General features: G+C 44.3%; 1 long non-coding RNA gene across 2 annotated transcripts in view; it reads left to right on the top strand.

Moving 5' to 3' along the window:
- Positions 1 to 15,685, top strand: part of LOC142830995 (uncharacterized) — a 382,298-nt gene that overhangs the window by 119,349 nt on the left and 247,264 nt on the right. The gene's annotated exons all lie outside the window — the stretch shown is intronic.

The following is a 15,685-nucleotide window of genomic DNA, read 5'->3' on the forward strand; positions in this document are numbered from 1 at the left end:
GTTAAAGCGTTGTTCCCTTGTGAATGGCATCATCAAGGCGTGATGTTGAAGGATGCTCTTTTAAATTTCAAAGCTGCAAATTTCGGGCCTTCCTGACATTGTGTTGCAGAACCTAGACACAGTTCAGTATGCAGCTGCCAAGGCACTAAAGCTATATTTGCATTTACTAGGGCCCTGTGTCTGCAAACACTTATACACGAGTAGTCTCGTTGATCAGGTTTGCTAGACTTTTGTGTGAGGGAGCATTAAAAGATGTGAGTAGCTTTATGTCCACTAGTACTCCTGCTGAAGTCCCAGGTACCACTCACATGCTTAAAGGTGAGTATGCTGGCAGAAAGACATTACAGCGTGGGGAGGGACATAGACTATCTCAGTGGGAAAGCAGAAAAGGCTGTTAGGGAAAAAACCTCACCTTATGCACAGGCATGCCCCCAAAAGATCTTCTCTCAAGTCCAGGACTGTGCATTTCAAATCTGTGCCATTCTTCTATAATTAGAAAGAAATGTTTTGTGTTTTGGCTCTGGATATGTTATTGAAGGCTGGTATGCTACACTTGGTTTACTTCAACTTTCTGAAATTACAGTATTTATCGTTTCTAAAGTTTGCCATACTCTTGTGTTAGGCGAAATGTTTTGTCATTTCTCCGGGATGCCATAAATATGCTTGGCGGCTGCAGGCAGTCTTATGAAACCCATCTGCGCGTGTTCGTGATCTAACCAGATTTTAATCCACTTCATTTGATGAGTAGTTCTGTTCCTTTTCGTAGGAAGGACTCATGTCCCAGTGCTCAGAACCCGTAGAGGTGTTTTTTAGCCACAGTAAATCTCATTAATAACATTTTTAACATAATTAGGGTTGAAATTAAGAGGGCTTAAGTGGGCTTATGAGCTGAAAAGGGAGAGGTCTATATTACAAAGGTCTACCCGTCTAGCATTGTCAGCTAGGAATGTCGGGGGAGGGGGGAGAAATCACCCCCTCTAGCCAACAAAGCTACACTGAGGAATCCCTCCAGGGTAGATAAAACGATGCTAACGGAAGAGTGTGCAGCTAGTCTCAGTCAGCAAGGTGGGATAGCTATGTTGGCACCAGAACCCCCATATTAACTATCCTGGCCAAGGCAGCCTAAAATCTAGTGCTAGCCCTCTGCACAATGGTAAATTTCATGCTAGATCTCTTATATCTCTTTCATCTGAGCACATCTCTGTTCTTCATTACAATGCAAGAAATTACTCTTCTCGTCTCTTTTTCCATATTCTTTTTTTTTCTTATGGCCTTCTCATGTACTAACTGACAAATTGACATAATGGAATGATCTCATATGTGGTGATGTTACAATTTGGAAACTGGAATAACACAAGAAACCAATTTTTGACTTTATTTCAGTAAAAATTATGTTTGAAGTTTAGCCTGCCTTTGGCTTCCTTCCTTTCACAGTGTTTAAACAGTTCAGATTTTTTTATTTAAAAAAAAAAAAAAGAGCCACCAAGCTCTCTATTTCAGACACATTGACAGCATGAGACTTATCGGTTTATGATGTAAAGTAGCCTCCAGCAGTCTACTGGCTCAGGATCCAAAAAGCAGTAAGTTCCTCAAGTTTCCTAAAAGTACAAATAGAAAAATATATAGGATTACAGCTCTATTTTGACTACTCAAGCCTGTGTAAACGAAATTCATGTGAAAGAGTCAGAGGCAGTAGCTGATTGAACAAAGGGTTTCAAGATACCTACCAAGGCTTTTTATGCTAGACAGAGCCACATTTTACGATTTCTTGCAGGAATTGCTAATCGTTTCTAGTTCCGTTTTGCTTTGAAATACAGAGCTAATCTAGTTTGTACAGAGTGCTAAAACGGAGTGAAATGAAAGGAATGTTAAAGTTTTGCTTCACAGCGTAAGTAAATAGTAGTTGCATGGTATAGTTCTGCTTCATCCAACAGCAAAGTGGAAACAGGATTTTCCTCCCATGGTGGTAGCTTGACACAATCTCTTGGAGAGAGATTTCTGTAGATGAAAATAAAATGAACTATTCATTTGCCATCCCACATGAAGCTGAGTTTCAATGAGCTGCTTGCTTGCTTGTGGTTTATTCCATTTCAGTGGATACAAAAACAAAAAAGAAATGTTGAAATTAAAAACATTCACGTCAATGCATATCTCTGTCTGTCTGTCTCTGTCTCTCAATGAAACCAAAAGATGCTATCAGAGATGGGTTAGGCTGGCCTTTGTATTTACCGTAAAGTCTAGCCTTTGTGTTTACCTTAAAGCCTGATAGCAGTGACCAAAAACTGAATGGGTAGGGAATGTGAACTATACACTTATTCTAGAGAAGATCTTTCCTGCGCAGTTAGTTGGTAAAGATGAGGAATCTTGTGCTGCAAATGCTTGTATTTTGTTTTGTCAGTAAATGATAGATTTCAAGACTGTCATTTTGACAAGCTTCATAGGGGCCAAACTGATTTATAAACTTAAAAAAAATATATTGCTCCTAAACTGAGACTTAAGATGAAATGTTGCCAGAAAAAAAATGTATGATCCAAGTACATATTAAATCTGTGAAAATACGGCTTTATAACCGATGCATCAAAATCTAAAACAGGAAAGCAAATGAAGTATTAAGCCTCTTCTGTGTTTTACTGTGTGACTGGCAATCTGAATGCAAAAAAGTTGTTAATTTAGACAAAATAAAATAAAAAAACAGTCTACTGACCTACAGAAATACAAAAAGACTGGAAACTAAGTTTATGCATAATGCTTTAGCCCCCCTGATTTAAACTAAAATGGATTTTGGTTCTCACGTGTTAATTACAGGGCTTCTCTGAGGTATACAATAGCAACTGATTGGATCCAGTAGTATAGTGGGATATAATAGCTATTTATGTGTACAGCGTATAATAAATATGCTGTCACGGGGGGACAAAGGACTGTACAACTGGGTCATATGAAAATACATCTGTCCATAAAATATAAAGTGTATTTCATTGGGATAATATATCTGCTGAAGTGCTTACGTTGTAACTGAATAAACAGATTAAATTCCTGGAAATATGTTGGCTTGTTCAGTCTACATTCTGCGAACATTTTCTCTCATTTTAAGATAAAAGTTTTGAAAATGTTTAGTGACATTTTGTGGAAAAATGAGCTTTTGGGCTCATTGATACATTATCCATATATAGATGGGAACACCAGTTTGTTTGCTCTGTTAACTTTATAGGCACAAATCTGACCAACTTGACTTCTAGCCATGCTCACTCCTTTTAATATGTCGATATCTAGGGTAAGACACACGCTGCTTCATTTTGTGATTCTGCTTATATTTCACATTGGGACTATGTGAATGTAGCAACAAATACTGTAATACTTACTGGAGGGCATCTCTCTGAATTCATAGATGGTTCTGATATTATCAAGAGTAGGAGGAACAAAAGAGAAAGAGGGAGGCTAGTGCTTCCATACAAAGGGCCTCCTGAAACGTCTGTCTGGCCCCAGCCACTATAAAAAATATATTGTCAGAAGAGATTATGAATTCCTGGGCTATATACCATGTGTATCTACATTTCTATCTGTATATATTGCAAAAAAACAACATGCACAAGGTTATAAAAATAGCCTGGAAGTGATTGACATGCTAATAATGCTCAATCAAGTCAATAATGCCCATGTAACAAGCTCCTGAGAAAATAATATTTTTGGTTAATAATACATTTTTTAGAATGGAACTGTTTGTTTTTAATTAACCTCATATTTAGCTATTTAGTCATGCTGTATCTATCAACCAAGGTTAAAAAAAACACATGCTGTCTTCAAGGACTGTGTTGTTGCCTTAAACTTTCATCTCTTCCTTCTTGGCTCTCTTTTCTGCATTCCACCATGTCAGGTTTGAAAGGATTGGGGCATATCGTAGCTTGTCATGTTACTTTCATTCCTGGGCTCATCCTCCGTAAGAACAGCATTAGGCGATCCTTGTATGACAGAGCATCTTGTTATGACACTGAAGATGAATCTGTGAGGTTTTAGAACAATGCAGTGTTTCCAAAGCTGTCATTTGTAGACAGAAATAGATTTTAATCCATTAAGTGTCCCCAAAATGCTGGTGGTAAGGAATTCTGTGATTAAATAAAATAGAATTGAGCAGGAAATACATTGCTGACAAATTCGTGATGGAGCCCAAAGGGTCCCTTGGTCTTGAGTCTCTTCTTGAGACCTGATGGTAAGAAGAAAGTGGCTGTTTTTTGACAAAGGGGAAAATGTATAGGCTTCTAAGAAAAAAAGAATAAATGGATTTTTAGCTATTAGCCAAGATAAGAAATCTAGCTGAAAGAATTTGACTCAACCATGAGGTGTCTCATAAAACCTACCAATGGTTGGATGATTAATGATAGGACTATGATATTTTATACATAAAGGTCTATCTGCATTTTTTAAACAGTTCTGTTGTTATTCAGATGTATGTTGTCAAGGTTTCTAGTTGCCAGACCAGTGCAGGTTATATTTGCGGAACTTCAGGAATTGTGCCATTAAGAACATATTGCCCAGTATTCACACTGGAATGATCTCGCATTCCTCCATTATGCTGAGAATGGTTATTCTGAGAAACAACCTTTGGTCTATACTTTTTTTTTTAACCTTTCCTTACTTATAGATTATGTAATGTGTTTGATCAATATAACCCAACCCTGAATTAAGGAATTTTACTAGACTAAAAATGTCCCTTTCTTCTAATTACCTATTGGAAGAAAAACATGACCTGAGTCTTTCACAAACTCCAGTACTCAACTCCATTTCATAAAAGAGAAGCAAACTTTCAAAGAGAGAGGTGGTACAATCAACTTAATGCAAATAAACATTCAAACATTTAACAGTTCAGCGTTACAGTATTGTGCCAATTAAAAGAGAATAAATCAAATGCTGAATTCAGAACAGAGCTACTGTATTTTACCTTCATCTGTAGTTTTTCTGACATTCTAACAGACACCTTTTCATATGTAGAAATTTGGGACATTACTAATTATGACCTTCTAAAAATTGAATTGAATGCTGAGATGAGGGAGGAGATGTGATTATTCTCCGGGATGGAAGGGTTGCCAAAATAAGATGTCTTCGGCTTTTCAACACATCTGGCAGGCTCACTTTTTGAAAGTTTCTTTCAGTTAAATATATAGTTCATAGCTTGACCAGCATGACCCTGATGCATTTAGCACAAAGCTTGATAGTGCAGTAAAGCTAAGTCATCAGCTCTGAGTCAACGATAATTTTTAATGATTTCGCACTGAGTAATATAGCTCAACAGGGAATACATCTGTCATCACCAGGGATTTCTGTCACAAGATTCTAAGCTGTATTCAGTACAGCAGATGGGTAAAGGTATTTACCACACAGTTCTATGCTGCCATCGCTCCTGTTCATTGGGCATGTGAGACCACTTATAGGGTCAACGAGGCAATCTGGGCTTTGGTAGCATCATCAATCTGATGGCAGCCAGCTGATGTTATTCAGATGTGTCTCTTCAAGGGTTCTAACTGCCAGACCAGAGCCGGTTATATTTGCTGAACTTCAGTCCAAAATTTTTCATATATTTGGCATTACAATTAAAACTTTTCATATATGTCAAGAGATGTATTGAAAGAGGCCAGGTAACCCATGTTCTGCCTGATGCTGAAAGAGATCATAGAAGACAGATGTCAGAATTAATACTTCACTATTCCTTATTAGAGAATGGTAGCAGAATACCTCTCCTGGCTGGTCAGTCACTGAAGCAACTAAAAAAACTTTACAGGGGCACTGTTCCGAAACACATTCAGACCTCTTTTTCATCCCTTATATATTTTGCAGGGTCCGTCCTTGTTCCCAACAACAAATTCTTTACAGGTTTCTGGACAGCAATAGGTTATTAGTGTTCACGTTCCATTGGCGATGGATGGAATAGAAAGAAGAGGGAGGAGAATGAGTTAGAACATATTACAGTGGAAGATGGTGAACCTGTGGTAAAGTTTTTACAACAGATCTCTTGTAGTCACTTCTGCCACATGATATTTCTAGGGCTCTAACTAAGTAAATATGTGGAAGTGGCAGTATCACAGACCCCATGGAATAGCAAACTACTGTCGAGCTCATATTTACTGAAACAAACAAATGGTGTACTGCTGACCAGCAATGCTAAACAGTATCTTACAAGAAAGAAATGACAGAGCCTTTCTTTTTGCAATATTCTCTATTTTGTCCAGAATGCAAACACTTTTGCACTAATACTCTTTCACTTGAAAACAAAGTCCAATCCAGTAGCAACCTGCAGCACAAACCAGTGTTCATGTGTGATAGGGTGAAAAACAGTTCAGTTTTGCATTTGCATGGTGAAAAATAAGTAGAAAAAATTGTCTCAAACTTGATGAAAATCCCTTGATGATGGCCTTTAGAAACATTGAGTCTTCAGACTTAGCATGTATTTCAACATGGTATGGAGGGAATGAATGAACAGAACTCCTTTATCTTAGGGGTTTGCATGTCTTGGTTCTTTCTGGGCTGCTACCATTATGAAATGAAAGTGTAATCCTCTCAGAAGTCTGTGGAAAGCATGCCTGTCTATATTTTGTACCGTTAGTAGCTTGGTTTGCCTTTTGTTTGGCTTTTCTAAGCCACAAAGAAGATACTTGCCGCTTGGCTTTTGTCTCTGAGGGTATGTCTACACTACAGCACTAATTCGAACTTACTTAATTCAAATTAGTTAATTCGCACTAAGCTAACTCGAACCAGTGCATCTAGACCTAAAAACTAGTTCGAATTAGCATTTTGCTAATTCCAACTAGCATGTTCACGTTGAGTGGATCCTGAACCGAGGTTAAGGATGGCTGGAAGCAGTGCCGGCAGGGCATCAGATTAGGACTAAGAGCGTGGAGATGCTGCCTCAGGCTAGCCGAGGGCTGTGCTTAAAGGGACCCGACCCCCACCCCGGAAAGACAGTTCTCAGGGGTTACCCGCTCGCTTGTCTAACTCGATGAGGGACAGCAAGGCAGTCCTGGCTTGGAGCGCCCTGAATGCCCACACTTGGCACATCACAGCACTCGGCCATCAGCCCGGCTGCACATGCCGCAGGCTGCCATCTGGGCGGGGTGTCAATCGGGGGGCTGCAGGAGAGCTTCCACCCAGAGGAGCCCGCAGAGCCACCCCAGTCCTCCCCATTGGGGGCTTGTACCCCATTCCTCCCTCACCTCCTTCTACTTACCCTTTCCTAGGCCCCCTTCCTGATGTACAAAATGAAGGACACGTGTGTTCAAAAATAGAAACTCTCTTTATTGAACAAAACTCAGGGAGACTGGGAAAAGGAAGTGGGAGAGGGGAAGAGAGAGAGTGAGAGAGGGGAGTAGGAAACCTGGGAGGAGGGAGCTGGAAGGGGAAAGCCAGGGGAAGAAGGAGGAGGGGAAGTATCAAACTATGGTACGCCATATCTTCAGTACTGTGTACAGATGTGATCTCCTCACCCCAGAAAAGATATTTTGGCCTTGGAAAAGGTACAGAAAAGGGCAACTAAAATGATCAGGGGTTTGGAACAGGTCCCATATGAAGAGAGGCTAAAGAGACTGGGACTTTTCAGCTTAGAAAAGAGGAGACTGAGGGGGGATACGATAGAGGTCTATAAAAGCATGAGTGGTGTGGAGAGGGTGAGTAAAGAAAAGTTCTTAATTAGTTCCCATAATAGAAGGACTAGAGGACACCAAATGAAATGAATGGGTAGCAGGCTTCAAACTAATGACAGAAAGTTCTTCTTCACAAAGCAAATAGTCAACATGTGGAACTCCTTGCTGCAGGAGGCTGTGAAGGCTAGAACTATAACAGAGTTTAAAGAGAAGTTAGATAAATTCATGGAGGTTGAGTCCATGGAGTGCTATTAGACAGGGGGTAGAAATGGTGTCCCTGGCCTCTGTTTGTGGAAGGCTGGAAATGGATGGCACGAGACAAATGGCTTGGTCATTGTCTTCAGTCCATCCCCTCCAGGGTACCTAGTGTTGGCCGCTGTCGGCAGACAGGCTACTGAGCTAGATGGACCTTTGGTCTGACTCAGTATGGCCATTCTTATGTTTTTATGTTCTAAGCTCAGGGTCGTCGGGGTCTCATTCGACCACCTTGATTTTCATGCAAACCTGCTCCTGGGTGGCCAGGCTGGCAGCTCTCCTGCCCTAGACGGCCACTTTCCTGCGCCTAGTGCGGAGGTCGTGGACGTTGGAGGCTTCCCCCCAAACCTGGATGAGGTCCACGATGTCCGCACTAGACCAGGCAGGCGCCCACCTCTTGCGGCCCCAGGCAGGCTCCTGGGAGCCACCAGCCTGGTCCCGGGAAGAGGCAGAGGGCTGGGTGGCAGCGGGTGGCTGGCTCGTGCCGTGGCTGGTGCAGGGTCTGCTGGCTGGGTGCTGGCAGGCTTGCCCCTGGCACGGGCACCGTAGCCAGACCGTGCCCCTTTAAGGGCTCCAGGGCCAGTAGGGGGGCAGACGAGTTTCCCTGGTGGTGCCCAGAGTGGCTACCAGGGCAAGCTGGGGAGGGGTAGCCTCCCACTCGTTCGAATTAAGTGGCTACACAGCCCTTAATTCGAACTAGGCGTTAGTCCTTGTAGAATGAGGTTTACCTAGTTCGAATTAAGCGCTCCACTAGTTCGAATTAAGTTCGAACTAGTGGTTTGCCTGTGTAGCGCCTATGAAAGTTAATTCGAACTAACGGTTGTTAGTTAACTTTGTAGTGTAGACATACCCTGACTGTGACTGAGCTGAAGTTTTATCAGTTATGTTATTCTTTGGAAAGAGATCCATTAGGAACTTTTAAGTTGCAGTGGTTTTTTGTAAACCGTACTTTTCCTTTCCTTTTCCTGGCATTTTCTGGCTGCTCGCTCATGTGTAAGTAGTTTGTAGAGCTTTGCCATAAATTACATTGTAACCTCAAGTCAATGGATAGGGCCATATACTTTCACCTCTCCATAAAGTTAAACAAAAAAAGCAGTCATGTAGCACTTTAAAGACTAACAAGATGGTTTTATTAGGTGATGAGCTTTCGTGGGGCAGATCCACTTCTTCAGATCATATTCTGAAAGTGAATTGCCATAACCAATCTGTGTGGGGATGTCTGATGTCTGATTTGTGAGCATTGAAATTTGTTTACTTCTTCATTGTATCCCTCTGTTATATAATGGTCATGCCAATTCACTTTCAGAATATGATCTGAAGAAGTGGATCTGCCCCTCTCCAACATTTTAATCAAACTGGCCATTCCCTTAAAGACCTGACAACATGCATTTTACTATGAAGAGACTTTAACACCAGATTACAGAGGGAGACTTCAGAACTTTTATTTATGCTAAAATTCGACACATTGGAAATGGGCCTTAATTTAGATGATAATTACCTTACACATTACAAAGACAGCCTCCCCACCTTTTGATATTCATAGTAACTCCAGATTAGCCACTTAATTGATTCTTACAATAAACAATTTCCTCCTTCCTTTCTGTTCCTTGTCCCCTCGCCTCCACCTTCTGTTCTATATAGCTGATTTGTGAGCACTGAAATTTGTTATAATGATTACTAGGATTACTAGTAATAGAAATGTAGCCGTGTTAGTCTGGTGTAGCTGAAGCAAAATACAGGACTATGTAGCACTTTAAAGACTAACAAGATGGTTTATTAGATGATGAGCTTTCGTGGGCCAGACCCACTTCCTCAGATCAAATAGTGGAAGAAAATAGTCACAACCATATATACCAAAGGATACAATTTAAAAAAAAGTGAACACATATGAAAAGGACAAATCACATTTCAGAACAGAAGGAGGATGGGGGGGGGGGAGATGAATGTCTGTGGGCTAATGATATTAGAGGTGATAATTGGGGAAGCTAGCTTTGTAATGGGTAAGATAACTAGATCCTTTGTTTAGACTCAGATGTAGAGTGTCGAATTTTAGCATGAATGACAGTTCAGAGGATTCCCTTTCAAGTGCAGATTTAAAAGGTCTTTGTAGCAGGATGCAGGTAGTTAAGTCGTTGAGACGGTGTCCTTTCTGGTTGAAATGGCAAGAAACTTTTTTCTTTGTGATCCTGTCTGATATCTGTTTTGTGGGCATTGATCCTTTGGCGAAGTGTCAGAAGTTGTGACTACAGAGTTTTATGCTTTAAACCTACCTGTTGTCATGTTAGTTATATTAGAGTTGGCCTGATTGTCTATTTTTTAAATTATCTAGCTCTTATTGGTCTATATTATTCAGAGAGCCAAACTATACCCGTGATTAGAAAGAATGTGGAAAAGTAGCTTTCAACCATCTTTCTATTTCCGGTGCACTCAGACCACCAAGTTCATTAATATATCTGATGATCTTATCAAATACTCTTCATTGTTTATTCCTGTCTTTTCAATTTGTGTTAAGTCACAAATTTACTTTCAAACCTTTATTGTGTAGCAGAGACATTGACATTTAAAGTGCCATCAGCCTCTGGAGCACAAGATGGTGGGCTTGATCCCACCTGTCTCTGCCCACTCTCTGCCCATTCAGGTAGTGATTGGAGTGGCCTAGGGGATATGGCATTTGCCTGGGGAGCACAGGGTGGGTGGGTTCAAGTCTTGCCCCAGCAGCTTGACTCCAGCCCTACCACCACCCACACACACACCCTAGGAGTGACCAAACAGCCAACACAGGATAAGGGACCCTCTCGAGGTGGGATGGGCTCATGAGTGAACTAGGGGGATAGTCTGCCCCACGAAAGCTCATCACCTAATAAATCATCTTGTTAGTCTTTAAAGTGCTACATGACTGCTTTTTTTGTTTTACCAAGATCAGACTAACACAGCTACCTCTCTGAAACAAAAGACAGGACTATGCAGCACTTGCATAGTCCTGTCTTTTGTTTCAGCTAGACCAGACTAACACGGCTACATCTCTATTACTAAGCTACCTCTCTGTTACTCTCCATAAAGGGTGAGTGAAAGTCTTATGTTCAGAGGTTTCCCAGGAGAAGACAAGATCTACCCCTCAGGGCTGCACTAACATCTCCTGCCCTGTGCTCCTTCCGCTACATTCCACATCCTAATGACATAAAAAAACAAATAATGGGTACTTGAGAACAATTAGTACCTACTCTATCAGCTTCATGTTGCATGGACACTCTAATTGACTATTTCTTTTCCTTCTTTTTCCTTCTCCCCTTCCCTCCTCCCCATCCCCTATTTATTTAGAAACTGGACCTTTAATAACTCCATTCATCTGAAGAAGTGGGTTGTGCCCACAAAAGCTCATGATACCATCTATATGTTTTGTTAGTCTCAAAGGCTACGTCTCGACTGCAAGCCTCTTTTAAAAGAGGCTTTTTCTAAAGATATTTTTGAAAAAGCCTCTTTCGAAAAAGAGCGTCTAGACTACAACTAGTACTTTTGAAAAAGCAAGCCACTTTTTCGAAAGAGAGCACCCAAGCAGTCTGGATGCTCTCTTTCGAAAAAGCACAGTTTGCATGACATAGCGCCTTTTTTCGAAAGAGCACTTTCAAAAAAAGGCCTTATTTCTTGTGAAATGAGGAGTACCGCTGTCAAAAGAAAAGCCGTGTTCTTTCGATTTAATTTCGAAAACACGACTGTAGTCTAGGTGCAGGTGAAGGCTTTTTTTCAAAAAAAGGCTGCTTTTTTCGAAAAAACCCTGCAGTCTAGACACAGCCTAAGGTACTACAAGACTATTTGGGGTTTTTTTAAGTCTCTCATTCCCAAAGTTCAGCTAGTGGAACCAACAGCTATATCTCTACCCCCCTCCTCCCGCAATCCCCATCACTGTTTATTGACACTCGGGTTGCAGCATCCTATCGCACAATCTCTTCAAAGCCTGCACCTCTACATAGAATGCAGCCCTGCTTGTTAGCAAAGGAAGGGCCCGTGAGCATGTTGTCCACATATTTGTCATTGTAACCGTCCCCTTAAAGGCCACCCCGAATCTGGGTGGATAGTCGTCCTATATGAGCGTTTTACTCTACGGTCGGCTTCCTAGCCACAGCGTATTTCACATATTTTAGGCATGCTCCGAGCCTACGCGGATCCCAGGGAACCGGGAAGGGGGCTCGGGCCCTCCCTCTCTCCGAGCCCCGACCCAGGGCGCTAAGACTGGGACGTACGTCCCTTGTCAGTGGAGGGGGTCAAGATCCCCCAAACCCTCCACTCGCGGCCGATGCTCCCACTGACGTCACGGGGAGCCGCCGGACTGCGCTGCGGGCTGCCGGCTGTGCCGTCGTTCGGCGCGGTTCCCTGGCTCTCGGCGGCGCACCCCCAGACGCCTAATCCTCCCCCTGGACCTTTGCCCCCCCGCCTCGGGGTACGTCCCAGTGCAGGGTAGAGCGGGTGGCCCGCTTGCCCCATCACAGTCATGGTAAGCAAAATTTGCATTAAGTGCTTCTACACATCATGGAGAAAGCATTTGGGGGAACTTCCCTGCTTTTCCTCCAGCATCACATCCTTCACTTGCACTAGTGTGAAATAGTTGTGCCTAGTAATTTAGCACAAACGTTCCCAGCTTTCCTCTTTTCTGATCCATGTGCTGAAACAAAATCACTTTTTTTCTTTGTACCACTGTTTAGATTTTGCAAATGCAATAAACTCTGGGCTCTCACGTGTCCTTGAAAAGTATGAGAAACAGAGAGGAGGACTGAAGCTTGACAGTACATGCTAGCGATTGACTAAAAACACATGAATTCCACAGCCAAAATTAATTGTGACACCAGTAAATTTAGAAAAGCTCCTACCATACTCAAGCAATTTTTAAAAATATCATATTTTAGCAAACTCCCATTTAACTGTCATGTTCTTTTTCTGCATTTCCTTCCCATCACTGCTAATTACCCAGACTTTTGTGTGTAAATATAAGCTCTTAACTTGGCTATCAGGCTACCCCCTTGCATGGTTTATTGAATTATTCCATAACAACCACAGCAACATCCATAGTAGTGAATTGTAATATCTCTAAACTGAGATATTATCTGAGGCCTGTGCCAACTCCCATCAAAGCCAATGGAAAAAATTCAGTGGGAACCAGATAGAGGCCCCAGGTGCTCAGGGTCTAACTGATTGCCATATCTGAGGTCAGGAAAGAATTTTCTATGGGGCCAGATTGGAAGACACCCTCCCCCTCCCCCCGCTTTTTTTTCCCTTCCTGTGCAGCATGGAGCACTGTCACCTGAAGGTTTAAACCAGAGGTGGGGAACCTCAGGCCCGGAGGCCAGATGCAGCGCCCTGGCTTGCCTGGGTCCAGCCCCTGAAGCTCAGCCCCCCCTCCCCAGCATTGGAGAGTCTGTTCTTGTGCACCAGCCCCCCACTACCTCATCGTGGGTCTAGAGCACACAAAATCTAGTAGCTTCTCTGCCCTCCCCCCTCACCCCTGGCGAAATTCTGATGTGGGAAGGAACTGTGCGAATGTCTTTCTCCTTCTCAGTTGGGAGGGACGCATCACTGAGCGGTTTTTCATTTTTGCTTCTCACTTGTGTGGTGTGCGGACCCCGACTGATTTTTCTGTGGGTCAGCGGCCCTCAACCCAAAAAAGGTTCCCCGCTCCTCATTTTAACTAATGTAAATGGTGGAGTCTCTGTAACTTGAAGTCTTTAAACTGTGATTTGAGGATTTCGGTAACTCAGCCAGAGTTAGGGGCCTCTTACAGGAGAGGGCGGGGAAGTTCTGTGGCGTGCGATGTGCAGGAGGTCAGACTTAGATGATCATGATGGTCCCTCCTGGCTTTAAAATCTGACTCTCTGAGCTGAAGGGGATTAACCAGCAGTACTTGGGAAGTAAATCTAGCCAAAGGTGAGGGCTGTCAAATGGAGAGGTTGCTAAAATGGTGCTTGTTCCATGGTAGGCAGGCAGGTCTGCTAGCATGTGGAGGGAGGGGGTACTACTGAAAAATTCAGAGCTGGGGGGGAACGTGACTGCCCACGTCACCTCTGGATCTAGAAAAGAGGCTGTCAAATTGGGGTATGTGCCCCCCATAAGGGCATGGAAAAATGTGCAGGGAACGGGGGTTAGCAGAGACACCAGGTAGCTCAGGCTGGTGACATGACCTGGTATGGGCCAGCCCCACATGGCCAGGGTCCAGAAGGAAGCACTGCATCCAGCCTTGACCCACCTAGAATCAGGCTGGGCAAAATATGGCCCATGGGCCGCATCTGGCCCACCAAGCCCCTGGATCCAGCCCATGGGCACAGCAGCAGCCTCAGTCAAGCTCCCGGCCTGCCCCACACCGGAGGAGAGGCTTTGTGTACTACCCCTGCCTCCAGCACCCTCTTGCAGTTCCCACTTTCTGACTCCACCTCGGACCCGTCCCTCCTCCATTAGAATCATGGAAGAGCACAGCCCTTGACCACTCACCAAATTCTGGGAGCGGTTCCCCATCAAAAATTATTGCCCTCCCCTACTTAGAAGCTGTTGCTCAGTGGAAGGCAGGGCAAGCCCTGCTCCTGCAGTGCGAGGGGAGCGATTTCCCCTGAGCAGAGCCCCCGCCGTGGGAGTTGGGAGAGTGGCCTCAGCTCTGGGAACAGGCATGGGGTGGTTGCCCCAGGGCTGGGGTTGCCAACCTGCCTGGTTTCGCCAGGAGTCTCCTGGAACAGGCTCCATCTCCTGGAGGCCACTGAAATGAATTTGGGAGATTTTAGGCTGCTAAAAGTCTGGCGGAGCTGCAGAGCTAAGGCAGGCTCCCTGCCTGCTCTGGCCCCATGCCTTTCCTGGAAGCATCTGGCATGACCCTTTGCCCCCCGGGACTGCCAAGGGGTCTCCTTGTGTTGCTCCAGCCTCAGCTCTGCAGGTCCCATTGGCTGCAGCTGTGGGGGTGATGCCTGCAGGAGTCAGGACAGTCAGGGAGCCTGTCTTAGCCCCACCGCTCCACTGACTGGGAACTGCCCAAGATAAGTGCCACCTGTGCGGAGCCTGCACCCCAATCCTCCTGTACCCCAAGCCTTGCCCCAGACCCTGCTCCCACACCCCAGACCCCTGGCCTAGCCTGGTGAAGAGGAGTGAGGGAGGGGGAAGTGAGTGATGGAGATACGGTGAGTAGGGTGGAGGAGCAAGACAGCCTTCAGCCAGTGGCCCTGCTGCTTTCTTTCTCCCTGTGCTGCCAGTGCCAAGGGAACCACTGCAACTTGCTGCTGGGCATCCCGGCAAGAGGCGACCTGAGGCCCTGCCCACCCCACACAGCCCTGCTTGGCAGAGACTGCAGCAGCCTCGCTGGGTGGATCCCCTTGGAACATTTAGCTGTTGCTAAATGGAAAGCAGAGTCTGGGAAGGAGAGGCCCATGCAGCACCTTTTCTGCTAGAGCACCAGAAAAGTGCTTGAGGGCCCCATTGGATCATTTTTGTGCTTGCACCAGGCCTAATGTGTTGGTTTTTTGTCCCTGGGGTTGGGGGGAAGAGGTCTTACATTTACACTGGCAAAATATCTCCAGGGCTCCAGGCAGAGGACGCCGCACCTGAAAATCTTTTACAGTGGACACTATTCTGGTTGCAGCAGTAAGAGCTTCGCTCAATGTAAAACTAGACGCTTGTGCTGGGTCTTGCTGTGGGTGCATTAGAAAGGGCCTGCTGCAGACAGAATCCACAAGAGGTATTCTCACTGCTTTCCAAGCAGCACAGTCGCACAGCAGCTGCCCCACGCTGGGAGCCTAGCACAAAGCCCAGCAGGATTAATGAGAGGTGTTCCATGGACT

This window comes from Pelodiscus sinensis, chromosome 11 (genome assembly GCF_049634645.1).
Source record: "Pelodiscus sinensis isolate JC-2024 chromosome 11, ASM4963464v1, whole genome shotgun sequence".
Taxonomy (NCBI): Eukaryota; Metazoa; Chordata; order Testudines; family Trionychidae; genus Pelodiscus; species Pelodiscus sinensis.